At 46.7% G+C, this 18815-nt stretch overlaps 1 long non-coding RNA gene across 1 annotated transcript in view; it reads left to right on the forward strand.

Moving 5' to 3' along the window:
• Positions 1–282: 282 nt before the first annotated feature.
• Positions 283–18815, forward strand: part of LOC138283206 (uncharacterized) — a 48170-nt gene continuing 29637 nt past the window's right edge. The window contains exon 1 of the long non-coding RNA XR_011201127.1: positions 283–547. This is a non-coding gene — a long non-coding RNA (uncharacterized lncRNA). The remainder of the gene's footprint in view (positions 548–18815) is intronic.

Raw genomic sequence — 18815 nt, forward strand, 5'->3', positions numbered from 1 at the left:
TGCCCATTAGTCGCAGCCCAGAGCCTCCAATCCATAAATCAGAATTTCATTACCATCCCTGCTACTTAGAAGCCTCCGCCCCTCTTGCCTCATTGAAAGCTGATTTGAAAACTCAGCCGATATAACTTAAGCAAAAAAGTGGCTGAAAAGATCTCTGCTCACAACTGTACTGTGTAAGATGAATATCAGGTCACGTTCCTGTAATAGAAGGGGAACCTTCTCCCCCGCAAGTGACAATCAGCTGCGTGGATCTGGTAGTTTTCGGACGGTTGCTTGGAGATAGCCTCAGATGTTTATTTGGGTTGTTTCAGAAATAGTATCCGGAATGTATCCTGCATGATTCTTCTGTCGGAGCCCTTTCTCAAGCTTTTCTTCTCGCGGGTTCCTTCCTGAACGGCCTCAAAATCTGAAAACTCTATTGAGGAGCATGGTCTTGATGACAGCTCATACCAATTTCGGAACAATTGCCAACTGACTCTTCTTTGGCGAGCAGATCGAGCCTTCGTGCAACTTTCCTCCTTTGCTCAAGATTTCAGCATCTTATAAGGTTTGATATTTGTTTCCTTGGAAGACTTACATTTATTTTTGTGAAGCTTCTCTGAAAGGTAAATGTTTTTCATTATCAATTATATCTTACTATTTGTGAGCAAATGCATTTATTTTTCAGTCTTCAATAATTCAACACGATATCAGTTGCTGTGATCACAGTTCAGGTTTTCTATAAGAAGTTAACATTCTAGCTTTATCATCAATTGCTGTGATGGGAGTTTAACTTTCAGTAAACAGTTAGTAGTTTGGCTTTGTTTATCAGTTTCTTAAAGTATATTCATACTTTCCTGATTAGAGTTTTTAAGCTGTTGCTAAATTGAAGTTTCTGATTGCCTCTCAGTCCATTGTTAATGAGTTCACTGATACAGGCCGAGGACCAGGGATTAAAAGGACGAAAGCAGCAGAATGGATATTGGCCGGAAGGAGTATATTTTGCAGCAGTCACTAATTGAAAACACACTGAACCGTGTCTGCCAAACCTTGTCGAAAGGCACCCAAATTACATTTAAAGAGGTTTGTTGTGGGCAGAGCGCCTCTGAATACAGTGAGAATCACAGGAGCCTTACAGGACCTGATTACGAGTAAATCTGTTTTTTTACCAACAAGTAGGTAAATCCCGGTTTATGCATGGGTCGGAATTACGAGTTGAGTGTTATTTAAAGCAGCCGATGATTATTAAATGAGTTAAGTACCTCAACCTTTGTTAAATTTCAGCAGGTCAAACCTGAGGAGAACGATGTGGTAATTACCATATTATGCAGATTTTGGTTTGTTAAACACATAAATCTGCATGTTAGTCCCCAAAAATCGGAATAAATGCTAATTATCGCACCCAATAAATAATGAACCCTGTGGTGGTATTTACCAGGTGCTAGAAATAGCACCCATTCTTGTAATCAGGCCGCAGTGCTTTACGTGACGGTACACAGGTACTGGGTACATATTATTGTGCATGCCTTATATTTGCTTGATTGTAAGCATAGTAACAGCCTGAAGACACTCTGGCTCCACATGTTTTGCAGATGCTTACTTGTTATGATGCAATGTCTGGAGTGGTTGCCCTCATATGAGCAGCTGCTGGGTAAAGGGGGTAGCCTTAGAGCTTACAACCGAAGCTGCTTACTTTGGAACTGGGGAACCAGGTTAGAGTCCCAGCATAGGTTCAGCGTCCAATGATTCTGGGCAAATTACTTAGGGCCTGATTCCAATGATGGTTGGAAGTTTCCCACCAGTTATTTTTTTGGCAGTCCAAGCACTGCCTCCTCGGCTGTCCCACTGCCCGATTATGGGCAGTGCAGATACACTACCACAAGACTGCAGAGGATAATCCAGCTTCCGGAGTGGAAGCGGAAAAGGCAGAGGCGACCCAAGGAGGGGGTTCCCGACCGGTATCCCGCCAGGATTAATTCCTATCTGCATTTCCACTGGCCATTTCCTGGCGGCCACACTGCCATTCCCGAATCGGCAGAAAGGCAGTACTGTAATGATAATATGGGGATTCTGTTGTATGTCTGAAAACACGCCAGGTGAGCAAAATGGAAAATGTAGCTACCTGATGGTGAGACACTAACAGGACCTACGGGATATGTTCTGTTTGTGCTTACACACCATTGACCCCGCCCCCATGTTAACTGACCCCGCCCCATAGTTAACTGACCCCGCCCCATAGTTAACTGACCCCGCCCCATAACATACAGCATCACAGTTCCCATGCTTGTCCAACTGCACTGCGACTGCTGCTTCTGAGTCCTTCGCAACAGTAACACACAGCGCCGTTGTGACTCCTCTGCTGCCGCCAGCCCAGAGGGAAACTCCTAATAAGACTGGCGGGTAGGCCGGCTGCTCGGCGGGGTACTCGGACCCGCCACGGCAGCACACTGGTGGCGAGACCGTCAAAGTCAGAATGTGGGCCTTGGTATCCTGTACCTAAAAAATGAATGTGGCGCTGTGCAATGCAACTGGTGCTCATGTAAAGCGCTCCGATTCCCTTGGTGATTAATTCGCGCTATACACAGCTAAAAAAATTAATAAACCCAGACTAAACTTATGTTGGATCAGTAATAGTCAGTTTTATCCTCTCCTTATTCATCCTTTACGTGAAGGGAACAAAAGAAAATTTGAATGCTGAGAGGGGAGATTCAAGAGAATGTTGTTTCTTTCTTGGCTTATTTTATTTGTCGACGTAATTGATGAAGTTTCATATTGAAAGACGTGGTCATTACTTTCTTTTGGTCTTAGAGATGTGATTAACTAATGATGAGGGCATGCCTCGAGAGCCCAGCTATTATTGGAAGGGATGTGGGCATATGTTTCGCTGACATTGTCTCAATGTTACAGAAACCAGTTGGTGTTTTTGAGAGAAGTGATATTTTGCTGCCCTCCTGTGTTTATTTATGGAACCTATTGTGATGAGAAATGTGTCCTGGTCGTCCTTCTGCGAGGTTATCTCACGCAACGGACAGGTGCACGAGTTAAAGCAGTGGTTCTTAACTTTTTCACTTTTGTTAAAGCCAAGGTAATCATTACTACAACCCGGGGATCCCCACTGAATCATGACTGGAATCCAGGAACACGACCTAAACATTTTCTAAGATTTGAACAGCAAAATAATTATCATAAAATACAGAACCAAGCAATCATTAAACACACACAAAGGATTACTTATTTTATTTAATCCGCAAATTAAAATTAAACTTCAGATTTAAAAAAAAAAATTATGTGAAGGTTGAAACTTTTTAAATTAAATTGAGGCCGCTCATCGTCCATACCGTACTGTGGCTGATGCACTTGCACTGCTCCCACAAATCATTCAAAGGATATTAACTTAATTTTTAGCCCCCAGTGTCACATTTCTTAACATTTACAGAATGTTTTAATAACTTAACATTTTTATCTTTATATACACTTTATTAATCTGTTAATATTATTTACTTTTCTAAGGAGTTGGGACCCCCAAAGGTCCCTGGACCACAGGTAAAGAAACACTGATTTGAAGGAAAACAGCTATGGTGAGTTACCGCTGTTCTGCTGGCATGCTGTGTTTGTACTTCAGTCCCTAAAGGAGGTGCCGGTTAGTGATGAGCTGCGCTTAATGACCCCAATACGTTTGAAGAGGGCCTATTTTTCCTGGGCTAAGAGTATTCCCACGCTGTGTTTGCAGCTTCTATTGGCTCGGGAATCCACTTTCCTGAATGGCTTCCGAGCTGGTTGGTGTTTGCACTCAGCCCCGCTCGACCCCACGAGTATGAATTTCTAGAATGTAGCAATCTGTGGAGGCTGGTGGACTTTGAAAGTGGTGGGACTAACCTAAGGGGGGCTCTGGGATTCCTCCCCTTGAAACTGAGCTAAAAATTGAGAAAGTGATTAATTTTCAGGTACATTTTCCCGAATAAACGACAAAAAAAGCAATCCTTTGTTCTGGCATTCCAAAATGAACACGTCTTAAAATATTTCAGAGAATTACTGTTTTGCCATGCGAGCTGACCTATGCTATAGCCTCATATTTTCCTTGAATTTCTTCTCATCACTTCCCTGATTGTATTTGTGTCTTCCGCCCTGTCACTTCAATCCTTCTTATATACTTACCTCATTCTTTTGTAAATCCTTTCCTGATTGTCACCAAACCCTTTCTTAGCTATCTCCTCCTCTGTTCTTTTGTTGCTTCTCCACTTGTTGTGTGATTCTTAACCCACTCTTTCTTGTCACCTAATCTCTTCCTCCATTATCTTATCATCCATTCCTTCGCTGTTTCTTTGCCTATTCATTAATTGCCTTGTCACCTATCCCTTTGCTGTCTCCTCGTGCTATTTTTGACTGCCTTCTCACTTCTTTTCTGATGGTCATCTCAGCTGTCCCTTAACTGACTACACACCCCTTTCTCTTTGACAGTCTCCTTGTCATTGGCTATCTCCTCACCTCTTCTTTGACTGTCTCTTCTCTCCTGTCTTGTTAGCCCACTCTTTCTTGTTTTCTCTACCAGCCCTTGCATCTCTTGACATCTTCTCCCTTGACTGTCTCCACTTCACTGCATCTTCATCCTTTCCTTGACTGTCTCCTCACGTCTTCTTATTACCTCTTTTTTGTCTCCTGATCCCATCTTTGTCTATTCCCTCTTCATCTCCTTGACTGCCTCCTCATTCATTTTGTGTTGCCTCACTTTCTTTTCGTCTCTCACCTTTCTTGATTGTCACCTCATTGCTTGATTGACTGCCTCCTCTCCCTTCAGTAACTGTATCATCATCCTTTCCTTGGCTGTCTCCGGGGCCGAACAGGCCTGTTATTCCACTTGGCATTTCCCCATTGGGCTGGAAACTTGGAGGTCGGTTTTGAAAGCCCAGGGCTATCGTTTTCCGCAACCTCGTAGGTTAATTGTAGCAGACACCGGGAGGTTCAAGAGATAGAGGAAGGGAGGGGGAAAGTAGACAGAAAGCAATCAGAGACGAGAGCAGGAGAGCGAAAATGGATGGAAAGAGACATTGTACGAAGAAATGAAGGGAGCAGGGCTAGTTAAATCATTTTTGCCGCAGTTGCTTTGGGTTTATCAGTCTGGCCCTGACTGCCTCGGTACTCCTTTTTTCTTATCTCACGCTTTCTTGAATGCACCTTAACCCTTTCCCATATCAGCATCTCCACCTTCGCTGTATCCCTGCTCCTTGCTTGTCTCCTCATCTATTCCTTCACTGTCTCCTCATCTCTTCCTTCAATATCACCTCAACCCTTGCATATGTCATCCTCATCTGTCCCTTTCTATCACCTTCATTTCTCCAACCAATCCTCTCCCCTTCTCTCCATCCTACTCTCTAATCCTTATCCTCCTCTTTCCTCTCTATTATCTCCTCCTTGCATCTAGTTCATCATCAATCCCTTTTCCACTTTTTCCTCTTCACACTCCTCCCATTTACTATTTCTTCCACTTCCCTAGTTGCTGCTTCAAAGCAGTGGTGTGGTAACCATTATCCCCGAATCGAGAACCGCACAGACCACAGTTTCATCAGCTTCCCACACAAGGAGTTGAGTGCTATGCAGGTTGTGTAAAGATGTTAGCAAACTGGGGCTACCCACAACAGCCATGAATGCTGCACCCACTGAATAGGACCAACAGTGACTAAACCTGGACCCTTGTGGCTGGACTTACCAAACCTATATGGAAAAGTCCTGTATTAACAGATCGTGCACTGTTCTGCGCTAACACATCTGATGTGTGAGAAGTTCATCCTGACAATTATTTTGTTGAGATGTCCTGCATTCACAGTTCTTCTGGCGATTGCAAAAGTGACTGATCCTGCACCGTGACTGATTCTGCACCGCGACTGATTCTGCACCGCACGGCACATGAATAACTAGAAATTTGAAGGTATAACCTTGACTTGAGAAGTCCTGCACCCAGAGGGCCTGCCCCAACACATCAGGTGGGGCGATCCCATGCCGCAGCTCTTGCACTAATGCTCTGCAACCATACATGCTATACAACAAGTTCTACACCCACAGTTTCTGTACTACCACATTCTATGGAAACATCCCTTGTGTACAGCTACTGCACTCACATGTTTGGCACCAACAGCTTCTGCACGAAACCAAAAACATCTATGGCACATAGTATGAATGAATACTTTTTTTAGCTCGATGAACAGTGGTTTGGGATTTACCTCTGTGTACATTTGGGTAACATCTTACCTTGATGCAAGTCACTAGATCTTAGTTTAAAGACCTACTGAATGTCCGCAAGGTTGGTAGGAGTGGAGTGGAGTGCAAGGTCAGAGTTTATACTTAGATTACAGACTTCTCTGATAACACCTGGAACTCTCTTGTTAGGTTTGTGTTCAGACCATAGACTGGCATGAGATGTCCTCAAGAAACAGCGCATGGTGTTTCGGGATATATGAGGGGTGACATCCATTAATCTATCATCCTCATGCCAGACTTAAGAAACGGAGATGCTCTGGGTGTGGAAGGCCGGCTTTATTTGTACCTGGTTCCCTGGGGCCTTGTCTTACTGAGATAAACTCGTGAGATCAGCCAATTACAGGCCCGCCCACACAACTAGTGTGCATAGGATGCCCTGTTGCCACCACCCTACTTGCTGCATGTTGTTTTTCAAAAAGAAATGCCCTTGGGCTCCCAGTCTTGCAATCTTGCAGATGTATCACGGAAGAAGTGTGTAAAGTTTGAAGTGGAATGATTGTTCCTATTCTGCAACATATCACGTTTTTATATTTTTTATTTTTTGTATTATTTTTATTTTATTTGTTTATATATTCTTATATTGCTAAAATGTATGGATTGGATTTTTCATGAAACAGTTCCCAAAAGATTATGGCCTTATTTAGAGTTTGCCAGACGGGTTACTCCGTCACAATCGTGACTGATATCCATCCGCCGTATTACAACTCCACTAGGATATGATGGGGTCATAATATGGCGGATGGGGTATCTGTCATGTTTGTGATGGAGTAACCCCATCCGCCAAACTCTAAATCAGGCCCTAAATGAGCACAAACGTTACAGAACAGTGAACATTTCACATAACTTGATCCTTTACTTCATCTCCATGTTCTCTGCTCTCCTTCCACAATCGTCATTTCTCTTTCTCAGCAATGGTGGCGTAGTTTGAAGCCCACTCCTTTTCCAACTCACCACAGGGTGCTGTGGGACATTTGAGTGTTTGCTGCTGTCCCAGTGAATGCTGGCACACCATTAAAGGAGGAGCAAGGGGGCAGGAGGTGGCAGGAATGGTGTTTCTTTCTTTCTTTCCCCTGCCCTCATCATCCTCCCCCTTGACATTTGCGGCCACCGCCGCTGCTGTGATTGTCAGGAGCTCAGAATTAGCGAGATCCATTGGACATGAACAGAGCAGGAGCTCAGAGGGTGCAGTAAAATAAGAGAGGCAGGAGCCACAACCTCGACCTGGTCAGTGAACTGATCTGCCTCCGCATAGCTCAACCAGTAAGTGGAAGCCCATCCTGACTCGAACCCTGACCTCTATCAGAAGTTCAAGGCCCTCCTCCTTCTGCCTGCGCCTCATCCTTGGTGCCTAGTGGGACAGCTGTGCTTTTCTGCTGGGCTGCCCTCTGCCTCTTTTCTTTTTTCTCCTCCTTTTTTCTTTAGTGTGCTGTTTTTGTGCCTTTCGCTTCAGCGCTTTCCTCTTTCTTTGCCTCTTTCCCTTTTCTTCTCCTTTTTCTTTTAGTGTGCTGTCTCTGTGCCTTTTTCGCTCTTTGCGTTTCCCTCTTCTTTGCCTCATTTTTTCCTTACTCCTGTCATTCTCTAGCTTTCTCTCCTCTCTCGCATTTTCCCCGCTGCTGCTGCCCCTACAGCCCCGCCGCCACTCCTTTCTTGCATTCTCCCCACCGCTGCTGCCCCTGCAGCCCGCCTCCTCCTCTCTCACATTTTCCCACCGCTGCTGTCCCTGCAGACCCACCCCCTCCTCTCTTGCATTCTCCCTGCCACTGCTTCCCCGCCCCCCCTTTTTCAAGCTGTTCCCGGCTCCCAACTGTCCTCTCCTCCCCCCACTTAATGACAGCCGCTGTGTGGCCGCGCACAGCGGGCATGCCACTGGCGCACCTAAAGCAAGGCCATCTGTGTCTGTCTGCGACCCGACTGTGACCAGGACCCCTGGTCCTCTCACCCTGCACCGCTGCACGCCAGCAGCACTCATCACACTCAACCCAGGACATGACAACAACTGTAAGCAGGCATCTCCAAGTAACACCAAGGGGCCCTTCATCTGTCGCAACTGCAAATTCACCAGCCTCCGTCACTCAAGCCCATCCCAGAGGACCCAGAAAGCAGAACACAGCCTCAGATGTATCCTGATCAACACTCGCTCCATCCACAGGCACGCCATCGAACTCTGAAATCTCTTCGACACCACATCCCCGGACGTTGCCTCACAGAAATATGGCTTAATCCCTCCTCAGCTCCAGACATCACCATTGCCATCCCAGACGGTTACAAGATCATCCGCAAAGACTGCATAAACTGCCCCGGGGGAGGCACCGCCATCGTCCACAAAGAATCCCTACGCCTATCCACCAGCACTGAAGACTCCACAACCAACATGGAACTCCTCCACTTCCAGATTGGAACCAACCCTAACACCACTCTTTGAGGCACCCTCATTTACAGGCCGCCGGGCCCATGCTCCCCATTCTGTGACACAATCGCTGACCTAGCCACCACCCATGCTCTTACATCCAAGGACTACATCCTACTGGGGGACCTCAACATCCACCTGGAAAACCCAAATGACAACAACTCCACCACCCTGATCGAAACCCTTGCCAACCTTGGACTTAAGCAACTCATCACCGCGCCCACTCACTTGGCTGGTCACACACCGGACCCCATTTTCTCAGCCAGCAACCACGTCTCCATCAGCCACACCACAAACTCCAATGGACCGACCACCACTGCATTCACTTTGCCTTCAACAAACCCATTGGTAGCAACCATGCTCCCCAACTTCCCCGCAGAAATTAGAACAAGGTCACTGAAGCCCAGCTCACCGCCAGCCTCAACAAACACCCCCCCCCCAAGTCGATGTTAACTTCAACAGTGCCGCACACCACCTACACAAATGGATCACCTACTACGCCAACACCCTCGCCCCCCTCAAGACACTCCACTACAGAAGCACAGCCAAGAAAGCAAACTGGTTCACCTCTGCACTCAAAGAATCGAAGCAGGCCTGCAGAAATCTAGAGGGGAATGGCGCACGAACAAGACCCCCCCAAATCACAAAACCTTCAAAAACGCCCTCAAACATCACCACCAGCTCATTAGGACCACCGAAAAACTCGCCCTGCAACAACGCATCAATAAAACGCCCACAACAACAAGGAACTTTTCACCGTCATCAAAGTGTTCACCAACCCCCAACTCCACCGACATCCTCCTCATCGCAAGAACTCTGCGAAAGCCTAGCCAACTACTTCCATCGCAAGATCGCAGACATTTACGACAGCTTCACCACCCAGGGCCACCCGTAACTCTCACCACCAGCCCATCGACCAAACTGTCAACACACCCCGCACCCTCCTCCGATGGAGCAACATCACCGACAATGAGACCGCAACCATCCACTCAGGAGCACCCACCGACCCCTGCCCTCACCACATCTTCAACAAAGCCAGTGACATCATCGCACCCAAACTCCGGCATACCATCAACCGCTCCTTCAAAACTGCCACCTTCCCAGAGAGTTGGAAACATGCCTAGATCAAGCCTCTACTGAAGAAACCCACCGCCGACCCGACAGACCTCAAGAACTACCGGCCCATCTCCCTGCTCCCCTTTCCGGCCAAAGTCATTGAGAAGTCATTTGGAAACAAAAAAATCACTCTGGGGCCCCCAACATTGGCCCTCTGAGATGGGTGTCCCCCCAATCCCCTCTCTTTCTGCTCGTAACCTGGGCATCATTATTGATGACCAGTTGACTATGAAACAACAGGTGACCAAAGTAGCTTCGACCTGCTTTGCCATCCTGAAGTGGCTTCGAAAAATTCTCTGGATGCTTCCTGTGGCTGCTCAAAAAACCGTGGTCCAAGCGCTGGTTATTTCTAGACTGGACTACGGAAACGTGCTTTATTTGGGTGCGAATAAAGAAGTACTACACAAACTTCAAATTGTTCAGAACTCTGCGGCCAGGCTTCTTTGCCAACTTCCCAGAATTGCTCCTACTTCTGGTGCACTTCGTGAACTACATTGGCTGGGAATTGAGAATCGTACCAAGTTCAAAGCCCTATGCTATATGCATAGAATTAATATGGGCCTAGCTCCCAACTATCTTAAAATCTTGGTTCAACACTATCGGCCTTCTCGGTCACTTAGATCCTCCAATCAACACAAATTCCAGGTGCCCAGGATCAGACGTGTCAAAATGGGGGGACGTTCTTTTGCCTTCCTAGCTCCCTCTCTTTGGAATTCTCTTCCTTCTTACTTACGGCATGAAAGGGTGTTCATTAGATTTCGTAAGGAGCTTAAGACATGGCTTTTTAACCAGTAATCGCCCAAGTTGATCTCTTGATCCTGCCTTTGTCTTGCACTGTCTTGGCGCCGGGAAACCTCCGGGTAGCTGTGCGCTATATAAATCCAATAAATAAATAAATAAGGCAGTCAACAAACAGCTCATAGCCTTCCTGGAAGCCAACAACATCCTGGACCCCTCTCAGTCAGGATTCAGAAGCAACCATAGCACTGAGATAGCCCTCCTCCCCGCCACAGACGACATCTGCACCCTCCTTGACCGAGGTGAGACCGTTGCCCTCATCCTCCTGGACCTTTCTGCCGCCTTCGACACAGTCTCACATGACACGCTACGCACATGTCTCCACGACGCCAGCATCCGAGACTCAGCACTGCAATGGCTCTCTTCGTTCCTCACCGCAGAACACAGAAGGTCCGACTCAAGATCAGCTGCGGCATCCCCCAAGGATCCTCGCTGAGTCCCACCCTCTTCAACTTCCACATGACCCCACTGGCCGCCATTGTCAGAAGCCACGCACTCAACATAGTCTCGTACGCCAACAACAACCAACTGATAGTCTCCCTCACCAACAACCCCACTACCACCAAGAACAATTTCCACAAATGAATGAAAGCAGTCGCTCGCCGCCTGGATGAAAGATACTTGCTTCAAACTCAACTCGGACAAAACAGAGTTCCAGGCTCCACACCCTCTGCCTGGAACGAGTCCTGGTGCCCCACCGCCCCTGGAAATGCCCCCACCGACCACATTCGCAACCTCAGCGTCATCTTAGACTCATCGAGCTCAATGGACCGACAGGTGAGCGCAGTGCCATCGGGTTGCTTCCACACCCTGCGCGTGCTTCCAGAAAACCATAGCCGGCGGAAGATCCTTCTCCCACATCGTCGCCAAGACCTGGAAAACTCTCCCCATCCACCTCAGGCAATCCCCCACCCTTTCTCAGTTCAGGAAGGACCTCAAGACCTGGCACTTCGACTGATCCTCAGGATCCCACCCCATCCCCCAGCGCCTTGAGACCCTCACATGTGAGTATCCGCGCTTTACAAATCCCTGATTGATTGAAAATTAGGATAGCGGATCCCTGACACTCCATTTAAGCCACCATTCCCAGGTAGCAATGCAAAGGCCAATCATTCAAAAGACGACTTGTTTCATGAGTGGCACAATTGTTATGGCAATATCTTTCTCACAATGCATTCAATAACATTTGAGTCTCAGACGTTATGCAGGTCTACAGACATGGGTGTGTTTCTGACGGATTCCACCTTCTCTGATAAAGGTATGTAATCAGATCTTGAGAAGTGAACAAAGGACTGCAATTCTTTCTCGTCAGATTTGCACTTGCCAGGACTGATTATGATGTTTATCATTTCAAACTCTGTATATAGGTTTGGGTGAAATTTACATTGCCCTTCCGTAATCTTCCGTAATTTCAGAAACGTTTTGGAATGCAAAATCCCCGCAGTTACACGACTGCGAAGCATCATGTAAATTACGCGTAGTTTGCAGCAAAAACTTTGCACACGTGCACAGGAATAATGTGAAAAACCATAGCACGAGTGACTGCTGTTTGTGGTACTTCTGTTTTTGTGCTATTTTTTAGCATGAAGTGGGTTCTCGTGCTCAAAATGGATGTAAGGACAAATTTCCAATGCTAAGTGTTGCTGTTGCATTTCATGTAATTACTCCGAATTTGTGTATATGTTTGCAAAATTTCGCATAGTTATGCAAAAGCAAATAACACACATACCACAACCCCAAATCTAAATGTACCTATCAAAGGTACTCAGTTTCAAATGAGCCTGATACAAAACAAAAACAATTATGCAGATCTGTGGCAATGATAGTAATAATAGTTTTGGTACAATAATATCAAACACATAACTTCACATGCAGCTATAAAATGGTGCATGAACAAAGCAAGTGTATTAGACAATTTTAATTATCATTGTCATTAAATAATAACAATAAGACAGATTGATAAATCCTCACTGAACCAAATCAACTGATACCCCACTCCCATCAGTTGAGGCGGCCGTTTTGGCATAATGGCTCTTCTTCCTAGTTCCGCACCATTAGGTTTCATCTTTTAACCTCCCTGTCTCAAAAGCTTGCCAAATCTTCTCGAAGCAAAACATACTATCGATAAACAAAGTAGTTATGGCCAGATTTGCTGCTATTCCACTTTCAAGACGTGGACGCAAATTGCTCAGTGACTGTGAATGGAATCAGATTTTGCAAACCGACCTATGTACCAACATGTCAGTAAATAAAATAGCGTATCTCATGGGCCACAGAATCACATGCGTAATTAATATTCGTTAGGCAGGTCCCAATTATTAAGCCCTTTTCATTGGACCTAATCACAGAAATGGTGACCTGCAAGCAATAGCAGACCACCAAACCCAAGATTGCATTCCAAAATGGATTTTTTCAAGCAGCCACATTCCTTTAAGAAACCTGTGCTGCTTAAAAAAAAATCCATTTTGGAAAATTTCAGGGTGTGCAGGTATTGGTCTCCTTGGCCTCTGCCTACACCCCGCTGAGTCTGCCACCCAGTTCCCAAAGGAGTTCTTTTGCGGAGTAGCTAACTGGTCAATGGGTGGCATGTGTAATTGCAGTTGCAAACCATTGATAACTTTTATGCCAAATCCCAACTTGAAAGGAACTGCCCTTTCATGCCCTTTACAAAGTGCAATTTAATGTGGGTCACAGAGTCCATTTTATGACTCGGAAAACATTTCTGAGTCATTAAACTGGTTTTGTGCATTAGAAACGGCCCTTTTGCGGTCATACACCCAGTGCCTTTGCAAATCATAATGTTAACGGCTGCAAATGGGCTTAGAACATCTGGCACCAAGTCTCCCCACCAAAAAATGCCAAATTTATTATCATCAGTTTTCTATTGCTCTTTTCACATTAGTGCTACATCATTCAGCCATCCAGCTAATAGGAACTCAGGAATAAGTTTCCTCATTGTGGATAGGAGGTCTTAGATGCTGCCCTCATCTGAGTATACCAATATAAGTAGATCAAGAGGCAAGCTGACTCCTGCTATATCTTTTATAAGGGTAAATAACAAAACACAACTGGACCGAACATTAAGGTATGTTGACCAGATGTGAGTTAGCACCCCCTAAGACTGATAGCATCTTCCAAAAATTAGTGCTGGTGGGCCCCACTAGGAAACACTGGCTCAAATTAAGCACTGGTGTCAGGAGACATCTATCTCCCCCGCCATGCACTGTGTTGTCCTCAATGATGTATTTTCAGATGTTGCAGTGATGTTATCAATTATGTCATAGAGCCTGTCATGAGTAATGTCATATGTGAGGCATACAGCAGTGAATGGCAAAGCCTTGGTTAATAGTTACTTTAGGGCACAAGCTATAGTTGCTTGAAATAAATGTAACTAATGAATTTCAATGGTTTTGTTAGTTTAAAGCAATGGGGGTCATTACGAGTTCGGCAGTCGCAGGACTGCCATGTTGGCAGTGGCAGTCGTACTGCCAACAGGCTGGCGGAGAAGACCGCCAAATTATAACCAGGGCGGTCTTCCCAACAGAATACAGCCAATCCACCGCCAGTACTGCCAGTGCGGTCAAGCTGCCACAGATGATGGCAGCCACCTCCAGGCTAGCAGATACCATGTTCCTGCAGGACAGATTACGAAGCTGCATACCACCAAGGTTTCCGCCGCGGTCGCACCACCACGGAAACCCTGGTGGAAACCAACTCTATGAAAGGAGACACCCACCTTCAGGAACACATACCAGCCTGGAGACGGCATGGAACCTGAATTGCACATCTTCCCTCTGCTCCTGTATGCCCTACGACTCCGGAACCAGCGACGACACCAACCGTAAGTACACACATTTACCTGTCACTGTTGGAAAATGCCAATGTACCTATGCACACACAACATACACATCCGGGAGGGGTGGCGAGGGTGACACACACACATGTAACCTCACACTTACACACACACACACTTACAGCCACACACATACACACATGCACACACAATGTACACACACAATATGGCTATCTATCATACACACACACATGCCAAAAACACACACCAACCCCCCAGATACACAGTACCAGCACAGTCACACACAACAACACAGAACACCATCAAATGACACAACTACACCACAACCGCAAGACCACAAAACACCGTTAAGCACCTACAATACACACCTCCACTGGACAAATCATGCACACAACACAATGTAACAACACCAGAGAACAAACACAAACAATCACACATCCATGCAACGAGCCATACCACATACCCCGCAAACACACATCACACCGGATCTGACATACAAATCCCCACACACACTCAGGCGTGCAGTTCAACCACACAAAGACATACAACACAGCAATTCACACAAACACCACACAATACCAACTCAACAACATGTCCCCAACATACACATGTCCATCACACAATACACCTATCACTGGGGGACAAATGCCATGCACACAACCACACATGCAGTCCAGACACAACTGGAAGAACAACCACCACTCACTCACAATGTCAGCCAACACCAGAACTGCCCTAAGTAAAGCAATGCAGGACAAATATGTAAGCTTTAAACCAACAACAGGTTGGTCCTGTGATATATTAAAATATCCAAATAAATGTCCAAGGCCAGAGGCCAGCCCAATATATACAAGTGCAACATACACAATATCCACATGTGTGTGCCCCAACTTGACTCCTGACTGCCATGTAACCCCCACAGGTTGGGGCATCACAGGGGCAGGCAGGCACCTCAGGTATTGTGGGGGGGGGGGGGGGTTTGGGCAGAGGGGGAGGTTTGGGGTTAGGCTTGGGTGGGTGATCCTTGGGTTTGGGAGGGGGGAGCTTAGGTCAAGGCTTAGAGGAGAGCTGGGAACTTTTCATAGGGGTAGACTTCTTGGCTGAGGATGGGCATGGGAACTTGCAGGGGAGGTCTTCGAGGTGGAAGGGCTGGACTTGGGGCGGGACACAGACCGTCTAGGGGTATCGCGGGGTAGGAGAGGAGTAGGGAAAAGGCACAACTCCGATAGGAAAAACTACTTACTTACACAGTGACGGTCATGACAAAAGGGTTTGGGATTGGAGGGAGAGGTAGTGGTTGCAAGAGGTGTCTTGGTGGATGTCTTGAGTGCATTAGGGAGCAAGGTATGTTTGTGGGTGGTGTGTGTCTATTGGGTGGGTGAGTGTGGGTGTTTGTGTTTTAGGAGGAGGGGGTGGTGGAGGTGCAGGGAGATGCAGTGGTGGAGGGGAGACTGTGCTGGGGTGGTGACTGCAGACATGGTGGATGTGCTGCATGTAGGTGTGTCGGCGGTTTTGGTGGCTATGGATGTGGTGACTAGGGTGAATGTCTGAGGGCTTGCTGTCATGACAACTGTATGAAAGATAGGTGTTGTGGCTGTATTGGTAAATGTTGGTGTGGTGGCTGCAGGTATTTCAGGTGTAGTGTCTGTGGTGCTCGGGTGGTGGAGGTGTCAGGGCAGTTAGTGAATGTTGCTGTGTCTGCAGGTGGGTGTTGTTTGTGTGCATGCCAGTGGTGGGTCTTGTGGTGCTTGTTTGTCAGCACTACCCTTGGTTGAGGCAAATGCATGCTTGTCTTTCTGTGTGCTTAAGCTGGGTTCGGGTAGAGGGGTTTGGGTTTGGGAAGAGGAAGGCGGAGAGGGCAGAGGACAAAGGGTGACTGGCTGCCATCAGTGTGGAGGCCACAGCCTGAAATGATCTCTGTAGGCCATCCAGTGCACTGTGAATGCCCTGCAGGAATGAATTACTGTGCTGCACTTGAGTTACCAGACCCTGGATGGCATTCACCATGATAGACTGACCCACAGAGATCGACCTCAGGAGGTCAATAGCCTCGTCACTTAGGGCAGCAAGGCTGACAGGGGGCAGGAGCAGAGGTACCTGTGATGAAGAAGATGCCCACCCTCCTGGGTGAACGAGCACGGACAAGTAGGTGGGGAGCTACGGGGAGGGTGGTGGTAGAAAGGGGGGTGGCGGACAAAAGTTGTGCTGGGGTGATCCCAGAAGGGTCCACCACTGCCAGGAAGTGTCCACTGGAGGAGGCTTCCGAAGATGATGAAGGGAAAGATCCAGTCTCCCCGTGGCACTGCCTCACACTCTGGGCCACTTGGTCCCTCGCTGTTGGTGGTCTCAGCACTCCAGGTCCCATGGCCGGCAGCATCCCCACTTACCTGTGCCCCATCTCCTTTGCCTGCTGATGCACACATATAGAAAGAGAGGGAGAGAGAGAGAGAGGGTCATCACATTCTCCACATACACACATGAAAACATGCACAACTATAGATATGCATCTCCTGGCTAGTGAGTCCCATATAGAACACCACATATCCTACTTCATGTCATAACATGTCACTTCTATCCATCCCTTTGTCATATCTCTCACCGATATCATAATCCATGATAGGTACCACAACTGGAGCCTTCCATCAAGTCACCTGTAAACCTATGTCAGCATGCACAGCATGCCCTTGCTAAAACTGAAAATCCATCCTAATCCTGGTCACATCTCTCCTATCACCATTAGGAACAGCAGTTGACTGATAACACCATATCATGCATGTTCACATTCAACTCCTGACCTGTCCATGTCCATAAGTAATGTACCATTGCAAGTAAAGACAACTCTATAGACTAACTACACAGCACCTGCCATTGCAATCACATGGCTAGCAGAACCCTCTGTACAGATCTTACACTATGGATACAATCCATGATGAAGACTAAACATGTGGCAGTCCCAGTCAGGTGCCATCTGAATCTTAGAATACATGTCTGGAGATCAGCTAACTCACTACATGTATCAAATCCTAAGGGCTTAGTTGCAGTCACCATACACAGATATTCCACATCACACCATACATGCACGTACGGCAACAGTAGCCTACCTAGCACACATGATACATCCACTGACAATTACAGACAGCAGTGTAACAACAACTAAACAAAGGACAACCAACTAATACCTATTATGGCAATTTATATACCACGTGACATGCAGATACAGAGCCACGACATGTCAACATGAGTGAACCCACATTACTCACACCACTCCTGACATGTACCTATGTCCACACAACACATGTATCCCACTGAAAAGACATGTACACATGATGCACACATAATCTACACCGCTGCCAATGCACTTACAACATATGCTACAACAACCCCTTTATGAGAAATAGTAGTACATGCAAGGCATGTCATCTCGAAATATGAAGTAAGTCGAAATCAATGCCTGTCCAACCTGTCTACATCAGCTAGGCTAGGGGAAACAAGGATTGCCACACTCCACTAGATCTGACCCAGAGTAACCATTGTGACCTGATGTAGGTGGATAATACCATATGTTGCTCCAGTATGGGTAGGCCATTGGCACATGTTGCATGGACATTGTACTTTGTCTAAGCATAGGGATGCCCAATCACTTACCTCCTCTGAAACAAAGGCATTTGGATAATAGTGATTTGCCTACATTTCAATGGAATGGAATGGAAATGCATGGTATGCCCAAATACACAATATCAGACACCCACAGTTTGATGTCCTTCAGTTACAACCTTTACATATCCCATAGTATGCATATGAAAGGACAGTGGGGACAGCACCACAAACCCATATGTACAGTCCATTTCTGCCCATACCTGTTGACTGAATGATATGCCAGATTCACATGGAGGCAATACCTGTACCATAACAATAGGTAACTAGGCCCTGTACCACATATGCCAGGCACTCTGTGGCAAATACAGGTGATGTACATAGATGGGAGTGATCTGCCACCATAGAGCTACATATTCATATATTCTGATCTATGGACCAGGAAATACTGGCCAGGTATGCTGGTACAGCAGCCTATACGCACATAGATATATAGATGGGTGGAGTCACACATGTGACACTGTCAACTGTACATCTCCACATGCAGACATAGATGTATCTTGACACAGGTGACCTAAACGTACACATGCGCAAGCCTATGGCCAGATCTCCATCTCTTAGTCAGGCAATTAGAGTACTCTGTAATCCCAGTAGCCAACATACATGTAGCACCTCCTACTTTGTCACAGCTGCTAAAGTGTAACAGCAAGTACCAAACTATCAGAGCACAGTACATGGTTTCTGTAAGTACTTACTCCCTTGTGGCTGCTTTGCTGCCGTCAACCGCCCATCCACCTCAGGGTAGACCACTGCCAAAATACGGGCCATTTAGGGGGGGTCAGGTCCGATGGGCAC

This window comes from Pleurodeles waltl, chromosome 3_1 (assembly GCF_031143425.1).
Source record: "Pleurodeles waltl isolate 20211129_DDA chromosome 3_1, aPleWal1.hap1.20221129, whole genome shotgun sequence".
NCBI lineage: Eukaryota > Metazoa > Chordata > Amphibia > Caudata > Salamandridae > Pleurodeles > Pleurodeles waltl.